Below are 20,743 nucleotides of genomic sequence, written 5' to 3' on the forward strand. Positions count from 1 at the left end.
ATGGTGACGCCTTACTTTGAGTATTGTGAGCAGTTTTAGGCCCTTTATCTAAGAAAGGATGTGCTGACACTGGAAAGAATTCAAAGAAGGGTCACAAAAATTATTCTGGGATTAAAAGGTTTATCATGTGAGGAGCATGTGATGACTCTGGGCCTGGTGAAAAATTGGAGTACTGTATGCTATTGAGCTGAGTGGCTTGGGAGTGCTTATACAGGAATCACAAAAGGTTGGGTTGCCAGTGGAATTGGATATTGAGAAGGCAAATGGAATGTTGGCCTTCATTGTTAGAGAGTTTACATTTAAATGCAGGAAGGTTATGCTGCAACTGTACAGGGTGCTGATGAGGATATACCTGGAGTACGGCATGCAGTTATGGCCTCCTTACTTGTAAAAAGATATATGAGCTTTGGAGGCAGCACAGAGGAGATTCACTAGGTTTATTCCATACATGAAATGGTTAGCCTATCAGAAAAGATTATTTGTCTTGGACTATACTCACTAGAATACATAAGAATGAGTAGGGATCTTATAGAAACATATAAAATTATGAAAGGGATGGATAAAATAGGGGCAGGAAGTTGTTTCCACTTGTTTGAAGGTAAGACTAGAACTAGGGAAAATAGCCTGAAGATTTGGGTATTATACTTAGAATGGAGATGAGGAGGAACTGGTTTCCCCAGAGAGTACTGGATCTGTTGAATTCTTTGTCCAGGGGCGCAATGTAGCTATGTTATTGAATAAAATTAAGACACAATCTGATGGATTTTTGCATAGTGGTAAAATCCAGGGTTATGGGGAAAAGGCAGGTAGGTGGAGCCATAATCTTATTGAATGCAGAACAGGCTCGATGGACAAGATGGCTTACTCTTGCTCCTATTCCTCTTGTTTATAATCTTCTTATGTGAGGTCAGGAGAGGTTCCATTCACATCCAACATGAGAAAAAGAGGAATGGAGGATATTGTTACAGCCCATGAAATGTTCTTGCTTACTGCCTGATCGCCAGCTGGGTATGTTATGCTTCTGGATTTAAGATGAGGGGGGTAAGATTTAAATGGTATCTGAGGGACAACAAGTTAGCACAGAGGCTCATGACAAGTGAACAAACTGACAGTGAAAGTACAATCACAGCATATAAGAAATATTTAGACAGGTACATAGATTGGAAAGGTTTAAGAAGATATTATTCAAATACAAGGAAAAGGGACTATCTCAGGCAGCTTGATTGGTATCGACAAGTTGGGGCAAATGCTGTGCCGTGTATCTCTATGACTCTATGGATGTGGCTCACCAGTTCTTGAGGAAGCCCAGGACTATCTTTCCAAACCCCACCAGAATCTCAGCACAGATTCATATGGATATTGCTCCATTCATTCATCAGATGGCACATTCAAATCCACCAATGAGCAATCCCTATGGCTGCATTATTTATACTCACTCCCAGTAAATTTCACTTGCTGACTTTGTAATGGTTCTATTGGCACACGTTTTGTTTTGAATTATTTTGTAGCCTCCAGTTGGCAAAGAAACATTGCAAATGAATTCTGAAACAAAAGGGCATAAGAGTATCAGCTCAAGTGCACCACAGTAAGAAGCCAATCAGTACATTGTGTTCCTACCCAGAACACAATCATATTCCGACTAACACCACTAGCAAGGCCGGCAGTTATTGCCCACGTGGTGGCGAGCTGCCTTCTTGAGCCACCGGTACAGCTGTCGTTGTGAAAGAGTCCCAGGATGGATCTCCAGCATTATATTTCCAGTATAATTAATATCTAAACACACTGATCAAATTCATATCAGCAGCATTTGCAGGAAGCTACTTGTCATTCTAGTCAAGCATTTAAAGCAAATTCTAACTGCAGCTGTTATCGTTAGCTGAGAATAGCTCTGTTCAGTGCGAATGTTCAGTGCAACATGGCAAGGAACAAGTCTCAATCCTACACTCAGTGAATCTTCAGCTTGTCTAATATTAATATTGTATCTCAGACATCAAAGATTTTCAGATATTTATTGAATCAGAGGATATGAGCTAGTGTAGGTAGGCAATCAACCATAATCTCACTAAATTATTTACAGGAAAATTATTGGAAGGTATTCTAAGAGTCCGGATATATTAGTATTTGCATAGACAGGGACTGATTAGGAATTGGCAATATGGCATTATTTGTGATAGATCATATCTACTCAATCTTGCTGAGTCTTTCAAGGAAGTTACCAGGAACGTTGATGAGGCAAGGCAGTAGAATGTCTACATGGAATTTAGCAAGGCCTTTCACAAAGTGACAAATGGTAGGTTCATCAAGAAGGTTCACTCACTTGTCTTTCAAGATGAAATAATAAATTGGATAAGATATTCACTGGGGAAGCCACAGAGTGGTAGTAGATGGTTGCCTCAGTGATTGGTGGCCTGTGACTCATAGTGTGCTGCAGGGATCTGTTGTGGTCTGTCATCTATATCAGTGATCTGAATCACTGATCCAGTGGTTAACTGGATCAGCAAATTTGTGGATGAAACCAAGACTGGGGTTGTAGTGGACAGCAAGGAAGACTGTGAAAGCTTGCAAAGAGCTGGAAGAATGGTAGATGAAATTTAATTCAGACAAGTGTGAGGTGTTCCAATTTGGCAGGACAGACCAGAGTAGGACTTACATAGAGAGCAATAAAGCACGGAGTGGTTTGGTAGAACAGAGGGATCTGGAAACACAGATCTGTAATTCATTGAAAATGATGTCACAGGTAGATATGGTTATAAAGAAACCTTTGGCCAATGGGTCTTCATCAATCAAAGTGTTGAGATGTTATATTGAAGTTGTATAAGACATTGTTGAGACCTAATTTGGAGTGTTGTCGCAGATTTGGGCACCTGCCTACAGGAAAGACATTAATAAGATTGAAAGAGTGCAGAGAAAATTTACAAAGATGTTGCCAGTTACAGGGCATTTGAACAGGTTAGGACTTTATGCCTACAACACCGAAGATTGAGGGAGATTTGATAAAAGTATACAAAATTATGAAGGGTATAGATAGGGTAAATGCAAGCAGGGTTTTTCCACTGAGGTTGGATGAGACTAGAACTCGAGGTCATGGGTTAAGGGTGAAATGTTTCAGGGGAACATGAGGGGGAGCTTCTTCACTCAGAGGGTGGTGAGAGTGTGGAACGAGCTATTGGCAGGATGGTGGATGTGGGTCTGATTTCAACACTTCAGTGACATTTGCATTGGTACTAAGATGGGAGGGGTATGGAGAGCTACAGTCTGGCTTCAGGTTGGATGGGACTAGGCAGGTTAACAGTTTGGCACAGACTAAATAGGCTGAAGGTTCTGTTTCTGTGACTCCATAAATGACAGAGCAGACACAATGAAATGAATAGCCCATTGTTCCAATATCTCACACTGATATGTTTTATCCCCTCATTAAAGATACAAATACTTGTAAAAATGTTGCATATTTTTCACCCTTTTGAAACTTCTCACTGTTTTCAACATCTGTTAACGTGTGTCACCTATAATGCTCACTAACATTGTTGATCCCACCAAAAGGTGACATCAACGGTCACCTAATTCACTATCCTCAGCCTTGACAGGTCTGATGTCATCCCATAAAGCTGAAATAAAGTTCCTGAAGCCAAGGGCTATCGAATTCAACATTAAACCATCTTAGGCCTTGAACCCTCCAACTCTGCACTAATCACGTAGAATTACAATTTTTTGATGTGTTTCCTCATAACTACATGCTCCTTCCTCTGGGTTCATCCTGTAAAAGCAACATACTATTCCTTTTTCACATTAGTGAGATCCTCCAGGAAATGCCAAATGTGAATGTTTTGTACTTTTTAACTGTTTAACTATGAAGTTGAACTGAGTTAAATAGAAAGAAGGCCAAACATGTAACTGTACCTAATCACCATCATGTGTTGGAACTGTCAATAAGATTCATCAGACTATCCTAGAGTTATACCTCCTGTACCTCATGGTCTTCTACTGCAGTAGACCGTCCACTTAAAGGGTGTTTTGCACACCACTCTTATAAAGCATGATCACTGGTGCCTTCCAGTCAATTTGAATCAGTCTGACCATTCTCCTCCACCCTTACTTGTTATTCAGGCGATTTCGCCCACAGAGCTGCCACTCTCTGGATGTGTTTTTTTGCACCATTCTTTGTAAATGCTCAGGACCGTTGTGTGTGAAACCAGGACATCAGCAGCTCCTGAGAGACTCAGATCACATCATCTGGCACCAACAATCATTCCACAGTCAAAGTCACTTAGATCACATTTCGTCCCCTTTCTGATGTTCGGTGCAAACACCAAATGAACCCCTTGAACCTCTGAATTCTTTTATTCATTGAATTGCTGCCACACGATTGGCTGATTAGATATTGACATTAACGAGCAGGTGTACAGGTGTGCCTAATAAAGGGGCCACAGAGGGTAGCTTTACCTCATCAAAGAATCATAGATCCAACATGGATCAACAGCAGTGAAAATGGTCCTTCAGCTCAACGACCCATGCTGACCATCAAAACACCCATTAACATCACTTCTAATCAATCCCATTGTGATCCTCTCCATCAGATACAGTGAGACAACTCCCCCACATCAGTCTCATCCATTCACCTCTACACATGGCGTAATTTACGGCAGATGATTAACTTACTGACTAGCACATTGCTGGAATGTGGGCGGAAACGGAAGCACTTGGTAGAATCTCACATGGTCATGAGGAGAACATGCAAACTCCACATAGACAGCACTGGAGTTCAGGATTGAACACAGATCTCTGTCTCATCTAGGATTGTAGAAACATGGAGTACTGTAGCACAGAGCGAGCTCTTCAGTCCAGTTGTCCAGATTGAAGAGTATTACCCAAAGGCAGAGTTTGGACAAACTTGGATTGTTTTTTTAAATTATTTTTTGAGCATGAGAGACTGAAGGGAGACCTGATAAAAGTGTATAAACTTTAAGAGGCATAAATGGGGTAGTCAGTCTTTTTTCCAGGTGGAAATGTCAAAATAGTAGAAGGCACTGGTTTAGCTGAGATGGAGAAAGTTTAAAGGAGATGTACGAGGCAAAAATTTTTACACAGAGAGTTGTCAGCACCTAGGGGAGGAGCTGGGAGGATTTAATGGACATTTAGACAGACACCTGAACAGGCAGAAAATGGAAGCAGTGCACCAGATGAGATTAGTGAGATTGGCATCGTGGTTGGTGCAGACAAGGTCCTGCCCTGGGCTTACTATTCCATGCTCTATGTTCTATATCAAGCAGAAGTGTCTAACAGTTAATACATACATTACCTCTGGCACAGGATACATGTTTATCCGACCATCTGGAACAGTTGTCCCATGGCAGGGGGTATTGGAAGGAGGAGAACAGGTAGAACAGGCTGTAGCTGATGATGACGTTGTAGTAGATGCTTTGAAGTACTGATAGAATAAATGACAGGATTCCCAAACCTTCAACCACACACAGAGAGAAGTATGTTAGAGCTAAGTACCAGAAACAAGTGGACCCACCACCTTATGGATGAGATCAGCACCAATAGTTCATTTTTCATTAGTATGACATCAAAAAGCTTCCTGCAACAATTGAAGTGTAGTTAATTTGCAATATATACTGTTACAAGTTCTTAACTAAATAAAACCCACAAAAGAGTAGATACATTCCAGATAATGTTTTTCACTGATGTTTGAAAGAAGGGTATAGAGCAGGAATTTGCCCAGCCACCTGTACCATCATGACACAGACTGGGTCAGGCTCAGAGTGTAATTGTTCATCTGCACCACCCCAGAGGGCACGGCACTCCCTCAGCACCTTCTCTGAGGCTCTGGTATGGAAATTAAATCTGCAAGCACAAGAGTACCACTGACTGTCTGTCAATGCAATGGTCCCACACCATCAGAGAACAGAAGTGAGTGTAGCTGCTGTGGATCCAGCCCAGCAGCTCATGAGAGGGAGGACTCTCTACTGGAATAAGTCAATGGTAAATACTGTCCGCCTGAGCCCGGTCCTGATGGAAACAGAAACTTTCCTGGAAATGAAGGCAACAAACATGAATCTGACATAAGGTCTAGCCCTAAGCTCAGGCTGATGCCAGATATGTGCCAGGGACATGCTGGAGTATTTGCCTCTGAGGGAAAGTGTAAGGGGAAGCCTACTGTTAAAATCAACTAAAAGATAAAAAGGAGCATGAATTTAGGTGACTGTAGACTGAAAAAAGGAACGTTTCTCTTTTCTTGAGTCCTCTGAAGAGTCAACTGAATGGCCAACAGTGATGTCTGCTGGGAATGACTGAACTAATATGGTGAGCATTTGATGACAGACGAGAAGAGCTCATTTATCTCAACTGGGCTTGTTGTTTCTATTGCGACAAGCTCAATAACAGACAGAGTGCACCAGCTCAGTCACATACAGACGGGGGAGGTGATTATTAAACACCTTGGTTACATTCAGGTGCCACACAAACACACAAGCGAACAGCTGTATAACCGCTCAGCATTTTCCAATGGCTGCGCCGGGCTGCGACATGCTGCTGGTGCAGGGTGACGCTACAACGCATTGGCGGGGGGCTAAAATTGCTTCGTCCCCTCCATCTCTGTGACTGTCTCAGCCAGCAACGATGGTGATGTCAGGCGAACGCCCTGCTGAAGGTGCTCCAGCTCCAGCGCCTTTACAAAGGTGTGGAGGGCAAGCTTTTCGTCGACCGGGGAGGGAACTGGGGGTAGCCATGTTGAGCACAGTGGTAAAGATCCCCAGGATTTCTCCTACACGATGCCAGCTACTGCCCAGTTGCTGCCTCATTGCTTCCTCTGATGGCCTCTGCTCAAAACGTCACACTGGCACTGCTATGAGGGCACTGTGGTCACGCTGCTCAGCCGGCACTAGGTTGAGGAGGGCTGCAGGGCATCGTCCTCCAGTGCCAGGACAAGGTGTACCAACATCTTGAAGGGACTCCACCTGTTGTGCCACGTGGCAAATTTGGCTTGCACCAGGCGGCCGGTACCATTGTACCTGGGGAGCTGCAGGCTGGACCTTGTGTGTCAGTTGCTGAGTTCCGTAGGTCCTCGTCTTGCTCCGGCAGCTTTGGGCAAGCAGCTGCTGCTTACCCGTCCTCCCATGGCTGTGGCATGTTGAGCTCCCTGGCGCGGGCTGTGACGGAGGCAGGTGATGCGCTCTGCCCTGCACCAGGTTGGGGAACTTGGTATACTCATCCCTGGGAAGCCACATTTCAGTCTCCCTCCAGGTTGGTGGCCTGTCTTCGGGAGTCCGGCCCAAGGGTGTGGGGGGAGGCATACTATTCTGTTCTCGACTTACTCCCCGGGTCTTAAGGTGCTTCATCTGATGTCATAAGACCATGAAACCGTAAGACATTGGAGCAGAATTATGCCATTCAGCCCATCGAGTCTGCTCTGCCGTTCCATCATGACTGATCCCAGATCCCACTCAACCCCATACACCTGACTTCTCACCATATCCTTTAATGCCCTGACCAATCAGGAAACAATCAACTTCCGCCTTAAATATACCCACAGACTTGGCCTCCACTGCAGTCTGTGGCAGAGCATTCCACAGATTCACTACTCTCTGGCTAAAAAAGTTCCTCCTTACCTCTGTTGCCCCTCAATTCTGAGGCTGTGCCCTCTGGTTCTGGATACCCTCACCACAGGAACATCCTCAGCACATCCACCCTATCTAGTCCTTTCGACATTCGGTAGGTTTCAGTGAGATCCCCCTGCATTCCTCTAAATTCCAGTGAGTACAGACCCAAAGCTGCCAAATACTCCTCATATGTTAACCCATTCATTACCAGAATCTTTTATTTTGCTGTCAATTTCTGACCCCATTCCTGACACCAGCGTGGTAAGCATTTGGGCCATGATGACAGACGAGAAGAGATCATTTATCTCAACTGCTGTTTTTATTTAGTGACAAACACAATAACAGAGAGAGTGCAACAGCTCAGTGAGAACTAACTCAGTCACATACAGACAGGGGAGGTGATTATTATGCATCCTGGTTACAGTCAGGATGGCCACAAACACACAAGCAAATAACCGTGTAGCCCAAACAAAAATAAATGAACTCGAACATCTCACCATAATTCTACTGAACACACACATCACAAACGCATTTTAAAACAAGAACAATGAGTAATGCTGGCCACTAGGAATGCTGGGGTGAGCTGTCGACCGCGCCCCCGGAGCGCTACAATATCATTCCTTTGTCATACACTATTCTAATAGAATTGCCAACTGCTAGGGGTGAAGCTTTTTAATAATAAGCAGCAAAACAAAATAAACTGCTCAAGAAAATCAGCTAATCAGGCAGCATCTATGGAAAGCAATGGACAGTCAATGCTTTGAGCAGAGGCATTTCATCATAAAGCCAGGCATTGTGGCTTGTAAACCCCTAACACTGAAAGTAACCAACACAGTCATGATGGCAGGAATATTGGAAGAAATAACCTAGGATGGGATAAGAGATGAATGTCTATCAATCTAGTTATCCCTCCTGTTTGATTGTGTTCCACAATGGTTGCAGAAAGTCTGGTTTATCTTCACCTAGTCAGGAAAATAACTTGGTTATATGGCTACAAAAGCAAACTGCTACAGATGCTAGAATCTAAAATAAAAGATTAATAGCTGAAAATACACAGCAGATCAGGCTATGCCTGTTGAGGCAGAAATAGATAACATTTCCGGTGGACGACAGCTCATAGCAGAAAACGAAAAATCTGGTTCTCTCTTTTCAGAAGTTGTGAGATAAACTACTATGTCTTGTTGTCTGTCCCGCAGAAGGGTCTCAGCCCAAAATGTTGACTGCTTATTCATTTCCATAAATAGATTCAATAGGTATTATTAATGTCAAAGAAATGTATACAATATACACCCTGAATTTCTTTTCCTTTGCAAACATCCATGAAAACAGAGGAGTGTCTCAAAGAATGAATGCTAGCTGACCTATTGATTTCCTCCAACATTGGGTGTGTGTTACTCTGGATTTCCAACATTTACAGAATCTCTTATGTTTATATCTATTTCTGATTTTTATATAACCATTGTGGTTAGATACAGTATCTAATGTTAGCCTCTTGTTAACTTTACTGATGTGCTGTCTCCCTGACTAGGCATCACTAGATCTCACTGTTTCCATTCTCACCTGGCTAGTGGCTGCCATGTTGTAGGCAAAAGCGATGAGGACTGAAACTCATTTGAGTGAGTCTCGTGCCTGCCTGGCACAGGCAATGTGGCTCTGGTGCACTGGGCATCTCATTATAGAACCCTTCAGCAAAGCTGCTCACTACCAATGGCTGTAAATGTTCCTTGACTGTTCTGATGGGCACCATGGGACCTTGCCTGATTTGGATAGTTACAGAGGCTAGGCCAGCACGAGATTGGAGGGGGGATGTTCCATAATATGTGGGAAAAGAAACAGTTAACTGGGTTGGTCTGGAGTTTTAACATTAACTCTGTTTCTCCTTCTATAGATGCTGACTGATTTGTTGAGTGTTTCCAGGATTTTCTGCTTTTAGGTAAGTTTTCCAGCATCTGTGGTGTTTTGGTTTGATTCTTATAATGTGTCACTGTTTCCATGGAGATCTATGGTGTAGTCATTATGTGCATGGTTCTCAAGTTGTTTAATGCTCCCAAAGATCCCGTAGCCAGTTGTGCTTCTGAACTTACATAAGGTCCTAAACTTTCCAAAGGTGCATGTTAGTCCTCCACAAACCTGCTTTGTCCATGGAGACTGAATTGGCTGAAGTGGAAGAGCCCTATTTACCTGCAGGACCTTGTCCATCAACAGGCCCCTCTTCATCTGGAGGACTTTGTATCTCCTGTCATACGGGTGGGGAAAGCAAGCCCCACCCACAAGCCAGCTGTGACAGGCAGAAAAACATTGCCCTCTGTCAGAGACAACAAGTTCTTTAGGAGCTTCAGGATGTCCCAGTATGCAAAACAATTAAAAATGAAGTATTTAAACATGTAAAATATAATGAAGATTTTAACAAAAATGTAAATCATCTACATAAATTTAAAACATATTTAAATATTTAAAACATTAGGGAAATATAACAATTAAAAATCTAGTGCTCTCCTTTGCAGCCCTGAGATTTCAATGCAAATGAAGATGCTCGTGAATGCTGTCCCAACATTACAATTCTCGTGCAACCTCCCCTGTGCAAAGGCTGCATAATTCACTCTACTGAAAGACTCATCATAGCAGAGCACCACAAGGGGTCAGCAGTTGGAAAGTCCATGGGTCAGAGTCCGGACCTGCTGGTGTCCTTGCTGGTAAGTGCTGATTACCCAAAAGCTCAGTTGTATTGTCTACGCATTAACCTTGTAGGATGGGCACAACTTTCCACACTTCCAGAGGTCCCAGGCTGGCAAACTGTCCCAAAGCAGTTTCCAGGAAGACCAGTGGCATTCCGGCAACTGCCATCATGATTGTGTAGGGAATGAGGAAAGCCCCTGGAAAACAGAGAACAGCAGGGTAAGACAGCAGCATTGACATCAGGGTGATCAGTATGAAAGTGGAATTTATTAAATCCAACCAATTATCACCACATTCAATATATAGTGGAACCTGGTTTCTCTCCTCAATTCCTCGTCATTTGTGAAACATGAGACAATGATGCATCCAGGCTCAGGAGCAGTTGATCGCAATGCTGTTTCATTTCCAATCACACTGGACAGCCTCCAAACTATGCACAGGTGAGTATACTTCAAAGGGGTGTCAGAGGGTAGCTGCATATGTGATCCCAGCCCAGAGCACAATGTGTACACATATCAGCTTCAAATTACGTTGTGTTCTCCAGTGATAAGTATCAACCAAAATAGCCAGGAGGCTGACAGGAAATCTCTGGGATGGGTTATTGGGCACTGCACTGCAACATCTCCAACACTGAGGCATGCACTCAGCCTACTTCACAGCTTCAACCAACGCTTTGTCCAGAGATCTGTGGAGTGAGTCTCATGCCTACACATTCCGGGTGCGATCAGTCTGTGTGGATGAGGCAGAAGCAGGGGCAGGAAGCATGTGTTCCCCCAAATGCACAGCTTCCTCAGGATAACTAGATGGATGGGAAATTTGTCCCTTGCACTAATACACTGTTTATCAGATTCACGTGAATTTTGAGGCTGGTTTATTGGTGTGGGGGTCCACCAGGGAACAAACAGCTTGCTTGCAAAACTAGATTAATGAAGCTGTACAATCATCAGTGGCACAAGGTTCGGCATGGACTAGAAGGGCCAAGATGACCTGTTTCCGTGCTGTAATTGTTATATGGTTATAAGGTGAAGACACCTTCCATCACCTCAACAGCTCAACAATAATCACCCACATTTTCAGTCATCCCTTTGAGGTTTGTTGCCTTGTAATGAATGTTCAGTTCAGAAAGGGAGATACCTTTGTGCTCCCTTCAAACACACATTCCACTTGTTTGGATCCCGTGTTTTACCTCCTCCATTCTTGTACACCAGGTAAGGGAAACGCCAGAAGTTGCCCAGCCCCACAGTGAAGCCAACCACTGACAACACATAGTCAGCCTTCAATGACCAGTTTCCTCGCACCAGGTTCTCATCTGTTGATTCCAAGTTCTCGTCCTCCTGCTGACGAAGAAAGAAGAAGTGGGAGGGTGGACCTTGGCAAGTACAACTGAGGAAACTAACAGAGGCTGGCTGATACCATCAAAATACCATTGTCTTTTGCCTCTCTTTTGGCCAGATGTGCAGTCCTTCTTAGGTGGAGAGATGCTGCCACACCCACTCATGCTCAATGGCTCAGAAACATTATGTCCTGCTTAGACCTTGAAAAGATTCATTATTCACTTCTTAATTCAGACATAAAGTTCCAAAAGGTGTGGGGACCTTTCCTTGAATATTTTCATAATTCCCATTTAGATTAAGGGTGCATCCTTCCTTTTTTCTTTTGCATTTAAATCCCTTATTTCCTGCTTATTACAGTTAAGATCTACATTTTTTTTTGATGTATAAACATATTATAGTTTAGGTAGTAGGCAATATACCTTCTATTTATAAATACAGCTCTGTGGTGAAAAAAGTTCTGCTTAAATTTTTTATATATCGTAAGGTTGGCTTGGAGTTGGGTAGTGGGAGGGTGGGGTGGTAACTAGCTTTACACGATTCTACTATAGGTGCTTTTCTTAATTGTTATGAATTGTACATTTGATACGTTTGTTTTGCACTGTATAAACCTTTTTTTTGTTTAGTCGCATTGTAGAAATTCATTAAAAATTATTTAAAAAAGAATAATACTGCAAGGGCTAACCAACCCAGTCATCAAATCAGCTGTACTGTCATGTGCACAGCTAAGGTAGAATGAAAGACTAGCTTACAATATCATCACAAGCACACAACAGACAGAATATAACTTATACATGCAGTGAAGAAAGGGAGAAGAAAAAGAGGGGGCTTTGGAGTTACAAAACAGAACGCTGCTGATCCTGGGGGAGCAGGGTGTTGGAGAAGCTACTGCCTATTATGAACAAAGTGCAGAGAGGGGAGTGTGTACACTGTGTGCTGGCAGTGGTAGATAAACGACAGCAGGGGGAAGGCGTAAACTGCTTGAGGAACTCAGTGGCTGAAGGGAAAGGGAGGGTTAATGGTTCAAATCATGGCTGCGGCTACATCCACACTAGACCGGATAATTTTGAAAACGCCGGTTTCGCATAAAAACAATAGGCATCCACACTATGCGTTTTTGAAAATATCTCTACCCACACTGAAACAGAGATTTCGGCGAATCTCCTCCTCCTGCGCATGCGCAAGACACATCTACCGAAAACAAGCGATATGTTTGGTGTCGAATCTCACCGTAAAAGTGCGCATTTGTGTAGTTACAGACTAGAAAATTTTAAAACGACGGACAGCTGTTGGCTCTTGCGCAGGAGAACTTAAAACTAAAAAAAAACAAATACTGTAGCGTACGGAGGCAACCGACAGGGAGTTCATGGACAGATTGACCCGGCTGACGACGAACATTGAAAAACTAACTAACTCTGTTGCATTAATAAAGCACCTTTTTAAATGTATAAAACATGTCTGCATCAGTGTTATCTTGTATTTCCATACAATGTTATATTAGGCTGTTACACATCTATTGTCAGAGAAGTACTTGCATAAATAGGTAAACCACCTTCATACGAGCAAGGACAGAAAACGGCAAAGTGAGTACAGTATACTTATCTATTCAGTACGTTATGGGTCAAAGTATTTGGTGAGTACATTTCTAACTCTTTTGGCTTCAGTCTCATTGCCGTCTGTTCTGAAATTGTTAGGTTGCGTTCAAGAAAACAATGAAATAGCGTGCTGCCGTCTGACAGCATTTTCAGAAGTCTCCGGTTATTCAGTCCACACTGAGCTGCCCGAGCAGTATTTTCAAAAATATCCACCTTGGAAATTGTTTCTGAACAGCTCTGGTATCGAGGGACGAAAACGCCGTTTTAGTGTGGATGGAGGGTAAAAACGAAGAGAAAAAGCTTCGGTTACGGATTTATCCTGCGAGGTGTGAATGTAATCTGCGAATCAGTACTCAGAGTGTATAGTTGGTATAAAGAGGTGAAGGGAGGGGGAAGGGGTGAAACAGGAGGGGTAGGTGACAGGTGGAGGGATATTGTGGGGAGGGAGGGATGAGAAAGGTGAACTAAGGGAGCAAGACACTGGGTGGACTAGAGATAGTGGGAAAGGCTCACATATAGTGGGTTACATAAAAATAGAAAAATAAACATTCATACACCGGGTTGGGTGTGACCCTAGGTGTTGTTCCTCTAATTAAAGATGTTCTTGGGGAACGGGATAAGACCACATCATAAATACCTCAAAGGAAATGCAGCGAAACAAGTGGTAACAAGTCTTGACATAAAGCATCTGTTAATGGTTCTTTACTTGGACAGGGACTCATAAATGAGGGTCTCCACCAGGGCGATGATACTAAATTGAATTTGGAAGATTTTGCAAAGGCAACATTGATGACATCCTTCCAGTTGTTGAGGTCCTTGCTGAGAAAATGCAGGCCTCAGAAGCACAGAAGGAAGCAGAGATCACCACTGCTTGGGGGACCATGGGATTTGTGTCAGGTCTGAGGCCATAAATGTCAGTGGGAGGTGTTGATAATCTTCAGGAAGCAGTCCTTGTTCTTCAGGGACATATTGTAGAGTTATAAAGACATACAGCTTGTAAATAAGAGTTTTGGCCCAACTCAATCATGACAACTGTGTTGCTCAGCGAGCTGGACCAATCTGCCTGTGTTTGACTCATTAGTCCTGAAAACCTTTCCTATCCTGTACTTATCTAATTGGTGTTTAAGTATTGTCAATGTGCCACCTCAAGGGCAATTTCTGGCAGATCATTCCAAATACACACCACCTTTTGCATGAAGAAGCTGCCCCTGTTTTTCTTTTTAAATCTCTCACCTCCTTTAACAAACATATGCCCTCTTGTTTTTTTATTACTCCCTCCTTAGAGAAATGACTATGTGCTTTCACCCTGTCTATACCCCCCCCCCCCCCCAACTCCATGGTCTTATATAGCTTTTACAGGTCACCCCTCAGCTTCTTATATCCCATGGAATAAAGTCCCAGTCTACACAACCACTGCTTGTAACTCAGGCCCCCAAGTCCAGGCAACACTTTCTTTCCATTTTGGCAATATTTCATATGAGGACAGTGTTGTATTTGCAGAAGGCCAGGCCTTTCTTTTGCCGGCTTTGAGTGTCTTATGCATTGGTGAATGAGGCAACAATGACTTGGAGGTCAGAATCAAAGACGCACAATATCCTAGAGCTGTGATAGTCATTGAACAGCTTCCCACCAGTTCCATTCATTAGCTGCAGTCGAGCAGGGAGATTGGCTTGGACAGATATTTAGTGGGAAAAGCACAAGAGGTCCATCAGCAAACACACACAAAGTGCTGGAGGAACAATGAATAAACTGTCAATGTTTCAGACCAGGTCCCTTCTTAAGGACTGAAAGGAAGGGGGAAGACACCAGAATAAAAAGCGTTGGGGGGGGGGGGAAGGAGGATAGCTAAAAGGGGATAGGTGAAGACAGGTAGGTAGAAAAGGTAAAGGGCTGGAGAAGAAGGTATCTGATAGGAGAGGACTGTGGATCATGGGAGAAAGGGACAAAGGAGGGGATCCGGGGGATGGGATAAGTAGGTGAGGAGAAGAGGTAAGAGGCCACAGTAGAGAATAAAAGAAGAGAGAAGGGGAGGGAATTTTCTTACTGGAAGAAAAAAGTGATGTTCATGCCATCAGGTTGGAGGCTACCTTGACAGAACATGAGGAGTGCTCCCCCACCCTCATCATGACAGAAGAAGAGGCCATGGATCAACAAGTTGGAATGGAAATGGAGATATGAATTAAAATATTTAGCCACCGGGAAATTCTGCTGTTGGTGGATGAAGCAGAAGTGCTCATCAAAGCCATCTAATTTACGTCAAGTTCACCAATGTAGAGCAGGCCACATCAGGAGCACCAAATACAGAGACAATGGGCCTACCCAGACAGTCAGGTTTGTGGATCTTGGGTAGGAGGTAGAAAATGCAGTGCAGTGTAAGGTAACTATGAGTTTGGCAGCAGTGGATGGGAGATTTCCAGAGCTGATGAGGTTAGTGATGTGTTGGAAACAATTTTCTGATGGTCCACAATGGGGTCTTTTTCAAGGTATAGGTAAGAGGAGGTGTCTGAGAGTCACTGCCAGGCCTCAGCTAGGTAGAGGTCAGTCTGCCACACTGCATCAACACCTCCTTTGTCTGCAGGACTGGTGTGCAGAGAGTGCAGGGCAGTGCATTCAGAGGGGGTAATATTTGAGGAGAGGCGAGGAGTGCTTAAGTCAAAATGGTTGATGTTTCATCAGCAATGGAAGACAAAAAGACTCAGAGCAGGTAGTGAACAAGAGTGGGGTGTCCAAGGAGAGAAGGAGGGTTGGAGATGGGAAAAGGGGTCTTTCGTCCCAGATGGGGAAATGTTGCCAAAGAAGTGGGCTCGCAGATGGAGGCGATGGAAGAAGAGCTCTGTGTTGTGGGGAACGTGGAGCTCGCTGATGTGTGGGCAAAGGGGAACAAAGGTAAGGACCTTGCTGAGGACAGAACTTTTGCTTCATAGAGGGGAAGGTCAGAAGGAATGAAGATACAACAGGGATTAGAGCTAGGATCAATTGGGGAAGGACAGCTGGTGACATCAGAGAAAGGGAGAGGGTTAGGGTGTTCAGGGAAGATAGGATGGAGGAAGATTGAGGATATGAGGGCCCAAGAGATGATTGAGAACCTGATAGAGAGTGGTGATGGGGGAAATATCCTACATTGATTTAGGTCCTTCCACACTAACTCTGACCCTTCCACACAGCCAAGACTGTACACATCCCAAGGAGTCACCCTGCTGAAAGCCAGAAATGTATGTGAACTTGTTAAGGACAGGGAGCTGAAAAGGACACTTTGAAGAACTCTTTAGCCAAGCTTGTGTCCCAAAAGCAGATGCCCTTGATTTAGTTCCACAACGAACTACCAAGGCCAGCCTCACTATCGCTTCTGAGCAGCAAGAAGCTGAAAGGAAAACTTGTCAACTGAAGATGAACCAGACCTCAGGAACAGACAAAATCTCTGCTAAATTTCTAAACATTGTTAGACAGGAATTTTAGCTACAAATTGAAAACCTTGTCTTCCCCAATCCCCATGAGGGAATAGGATTATCATATGAGAAACATCTAGCAGCTCTTGGACTGTATTCCCCGCAGTTCAGGAGAATGGGGGGATCTCATAGAAACATTCAGAATGTTAAATGGACCGAACAGATTAGATATGGCAAAGTTATTTCCCATGGTAAGGATTCTAGGACAAGAGGGCACAACTTCAGAATTGAAGAACGTCTTTTTAAAACTGAGATGCGGAAAAATTGCTTTAGTCAGAGGGTGCTAAGTCTGTGGAACTTGTTGCCGCACACGGCTATGGAGATGAAGTTATTGGGTGCATTTAAAGCAGAGATAGATAGATTCTTGATTAGCCAGGGCATCAAAGGGTATGGGGTGAAAGCAGGGGAGTGGGGATTACTGGAAGAATTGGATCAGCCCATGATTGAATGGCAGGGCAGACTTATGGCCTGCTTATGCTCCTATGTCTTATGGTCTTATAATCTAGGGATCCAATCAAATAGTTCAGCATCTCTTTCAATGAAAGAGACATGTCTGACTATGATAACAGAGTGGACGCTCTGTTGTTCAATGCAGGGAAAATTATTGCTGGAGTTCCCAGCACCCACTTCCTTCCAGTGCACTGAAACACCATGCGGGATTTGTCCATCCAGAGGTCTACTGGACATGATCTTTTCACTGCCTGACATCTTAAGTTGCACCTCAAGGATACATACTTAATCCAATGCTGTACTCTCTCTACACTCAGGCTAAGCACAGCTCAATTTATCAATTTGCAGATGACACCAGTGTGTTGGTGAAATCTGATATGGTGACAAGGAGACATACAGAAGTGAGATAGAGCAGATAGGTTGAGTGGTGTTGCAAAAACAACCTTTCACTCTGCACCAGCAGATCGAGGAATTGACAATGGACTTCGGGAAGGGGAGGACAGATGAATATGCACCATTCAGCACTGAGAAGTCAATGGTGGAGAGGGTGGATAGCTTTAAGTTCCCCAGTGACAATATCCATATAAATCTGTCCTGGGCACAACACATTGATGGAGTCCCAACAAAGACATGCCAGTGTGGTTCTACTTCGCTAGGAGTCTGAGCAGATTTGGTACGTCACTGAACACTGTTGTAAATTTCTGTAGATGTACACGCAGACCATCCTGACTGGTTGCATCACAGCTGGTATGAAGACTCCAGTGCACAGGGTCACAAGAGGCTGCAGAGAGTTGTAGAATCAGCCAGCTGCATCGCGGGCACAGCCCTTCCTCCCCACATCTTCAAGGAGACAGCATTCAGCATTGAGGATCTTCACCATCCCAGGCATACCCTCTTCTTGTCAGGGAAGAGGTACAGGAATGTGAATTCCTGCACTTAGTGATACTGAAACAGCCACTTACACTCCTTCATCAGATTTCTGAACGATCCATGAACCTATGAACTCTACCCCATCAGTTTTTCATTTATTTATTGATATTGTAATTTATATTAATTTTATCTCTTTGCTCTGTGCTTCTGTTGCAAAACAACACATTTCACGTCATACAAGACAGTGATAATAAACCTAATTCTGATAAAGAGAAATGCAGTGAGCATTTTCAGCTATAGCACGTGGCCTTTCCTGGCCTCTTTAAAGATTTTACTCCATCATTTGAGGAGACTGGGGAGCATTCCTCTTGTGTTTGGTTGCCCATGAAAGTTTATCTCTGTCACAATACCATGCAAGCTGGGTTGTTATCAATAAAACCACAACTGAGTCAGTCACAGTGCAGCCTCATATCACCAACCCAAAGTATCAAAGTACATAAATGTCAGCCTATACAACCCTGAGATTCATTTGCTTGTGAGCATACACATAAAACCATAATAGAATCATGATAATCCATAATAAAAACCATAACAGAATCAATAAAAGACTGTAACCAACAGAACAAACAACCAAACTGCAAATACAAAAGAAGAAAAAAAAATAAATAAACAAGCAATGAGAACATGAGGTGACCAGTCATTGAAAGTGAGTCCATAGGCTGTGGAAACAGTGCAGTGATGGGTGAGTGAAATTATCCCCACTGGTTGAGGGGAAATAGCTGTTCCTGAGCCTGGTGGTGTGAGTTCTGAGGCTCCTGCACCACCTTTCTGAGGGCAGCAGAGAGGGGAGCATGGCCCAGGTGGCGGGGATTTTTGATGATGGGTGTTGCTTTCCTGTGACAGTGCTCTGTGTAAATGTGCTCAATGATGGGAAGGGTTTTACCCATGTTGGACTGGGTCATATCCACTACTTTTTGGAGATTTTTTTTTGTTCTAGGGCATAAGTGTTTCCATCCCAGGCTGTGATGCAACAAGTCAATATATTCTGTCAAAGTTTTAGATGTCACGCCAACTCTTGACAAATTTCTAAGGAAGTAGAGGTGCTGCTGTGCTTCCTTTGTAATTGCACTTACATATTGGGCCCAGGTCAGATTCTTTGAAATGATGACACCCTGGAATTTAGAGTTGCTGATCCTCTCTGATTCCCCCAATGAGGACCAATTGATGGACCTCCACCTTCCTCCTCCTGAAGCTCCTTGGTCTTGCTGTCATTGAGTGAGAGATTGCTGTTGTGGCACCACTCAGCCAGATTGTCAATCTCTTCCTACATGCTAAGTCATCACCACCTTTGATTTGGTCTATGCCAGTGGTGTCATCAGCAAACTTAAACATGGCATTGGAGATGTGCTTAGCCTCGCAGTCATAAAAGTTTGCAGAACTGAAGCGTCACCTGTTTCTCTTTCTACAGATGCTGTCTGACCTGTTGAGTTTTTCCAGCATTTTGTGTATTAATTATCATAGATATTCAGTTTAAGACCATCACGTGGTGAGACATGCTCTAACCTGTCAGTCACTGATGCAGAAGTTTGATCTTCCAGCTTGGGACATAGTTTTTCAGTAGCTATCCCAACAAGACCTCAAAGTTTATTCTACTTTTCCTGATACTTCTAAACAACAGGTAAATCTGGACAATTTCTGCTCAAGCCATGTCCTTCCAGGACTCTTTCTAGTAATGGTACTGAGACATATCATTTCATTTTACATCAGGATAGTGGCTTGTCTCACAATAATTTCTGAGTCATTAGAGCAAGCCTCCTCCAAAATGCACCATCACTCCGTTTCAGACACAGCATATATTATGTTGGAAAAATACAAATGGGTCCAAAATGTGTATCTCCTATTTGTAATCTGACTGAAGCAGAGAAAGTTCAAATGTTATTGTGATATAGGAGGAAGCTATTCAGATTACAAAGGCCAAAGTGGTTCTCAGAGTAATCCCAGTGCATTTCTCTGTACATTATTCTGTGTCAGATGGCCACCAACTCTCTCCCACCAGAATTTCTATTTTCCCATCTGACATAGGAGTTATTTGGTCCATTGATTCTAGCAAACAGGGGAATCACATCCTCCCACTTTAAATCCACCTACAACAAGTGGGAATTTAAAGAGGTCGATTACCTTGCCAAGTCGCATATCCTAGGAGCACCAGGAGAAAATCCACACAGTTGTCGGGAGAGCATGGAAACTCCACACAGACAGCGTCAGAGATCAGGATTGAACCTAGGTCTGGTGAGCTCTGAGGCAGCATCTCCACCTGTTACACTATTGTGTCACCCTCAGTTTACTAAATGTTTTAGATTATAACTGTATTGAATGAAGTTACTTACCAATTCTTCTACTGGAGTTACTTTGTTAAAATAGTTTAAGCTGGGAAAATGAAAGAACATATTTATGGGAAGAGCAAAATAATCACAGGGCCAGGAACAAAGGAAGGTTTACTGCCTTAGAATTGAATCTTAGGGTTACTTCACCAAATACTTAGGTCCACATTAGATCTCCCTTCAGCAGTCCGTTCAAAATGTAAGCTCATACAGGACCATTAAATCCGGCTAACAGACCAAGTTCTGCCTTAGGACTGGCTTCTACAAACCAAAAGCATTTGGATGTGATGCACTGAACATGGGCACATTACACAGAGGAGTTTGTTTACTGTTGGAGATTGGAACATTGGTTTTGAAATGGCAGTGTTCTAGAACATGGGGGGAGCTGAAAATTTC

The 20,743-nt window shown here is 43.4% G+C and overlaps 1 pseudogene; it reads right to left on the reverse strand.

Annotated features, from left to right (window-relative positions):
* Positions 1–20,743, reverse strand: part of LOC140734534 (sodium- and chloride-dependent neutral and basic amino acid transporter B(0+)-like) — an 86,548-nt pseudogene that overhangs the window by 39,910 nt on the left and 25,895 nt on the right.

The sequence above is a fragment of the Hemitrygon akajei genome, chromosome 10 (genome assembly GCF_048418815.1).
Source record: "Hemitrygon akajei chromosome 10, sHemAka1.3, whole genome shotgun sequence".
Lineage (NCBI taxonomy): Eukaryota > Metazoa > Chordata > Chondrichthyes > Myliobatiformes > Dasyatidae > Hemitrygon > Hemitrygon akajei.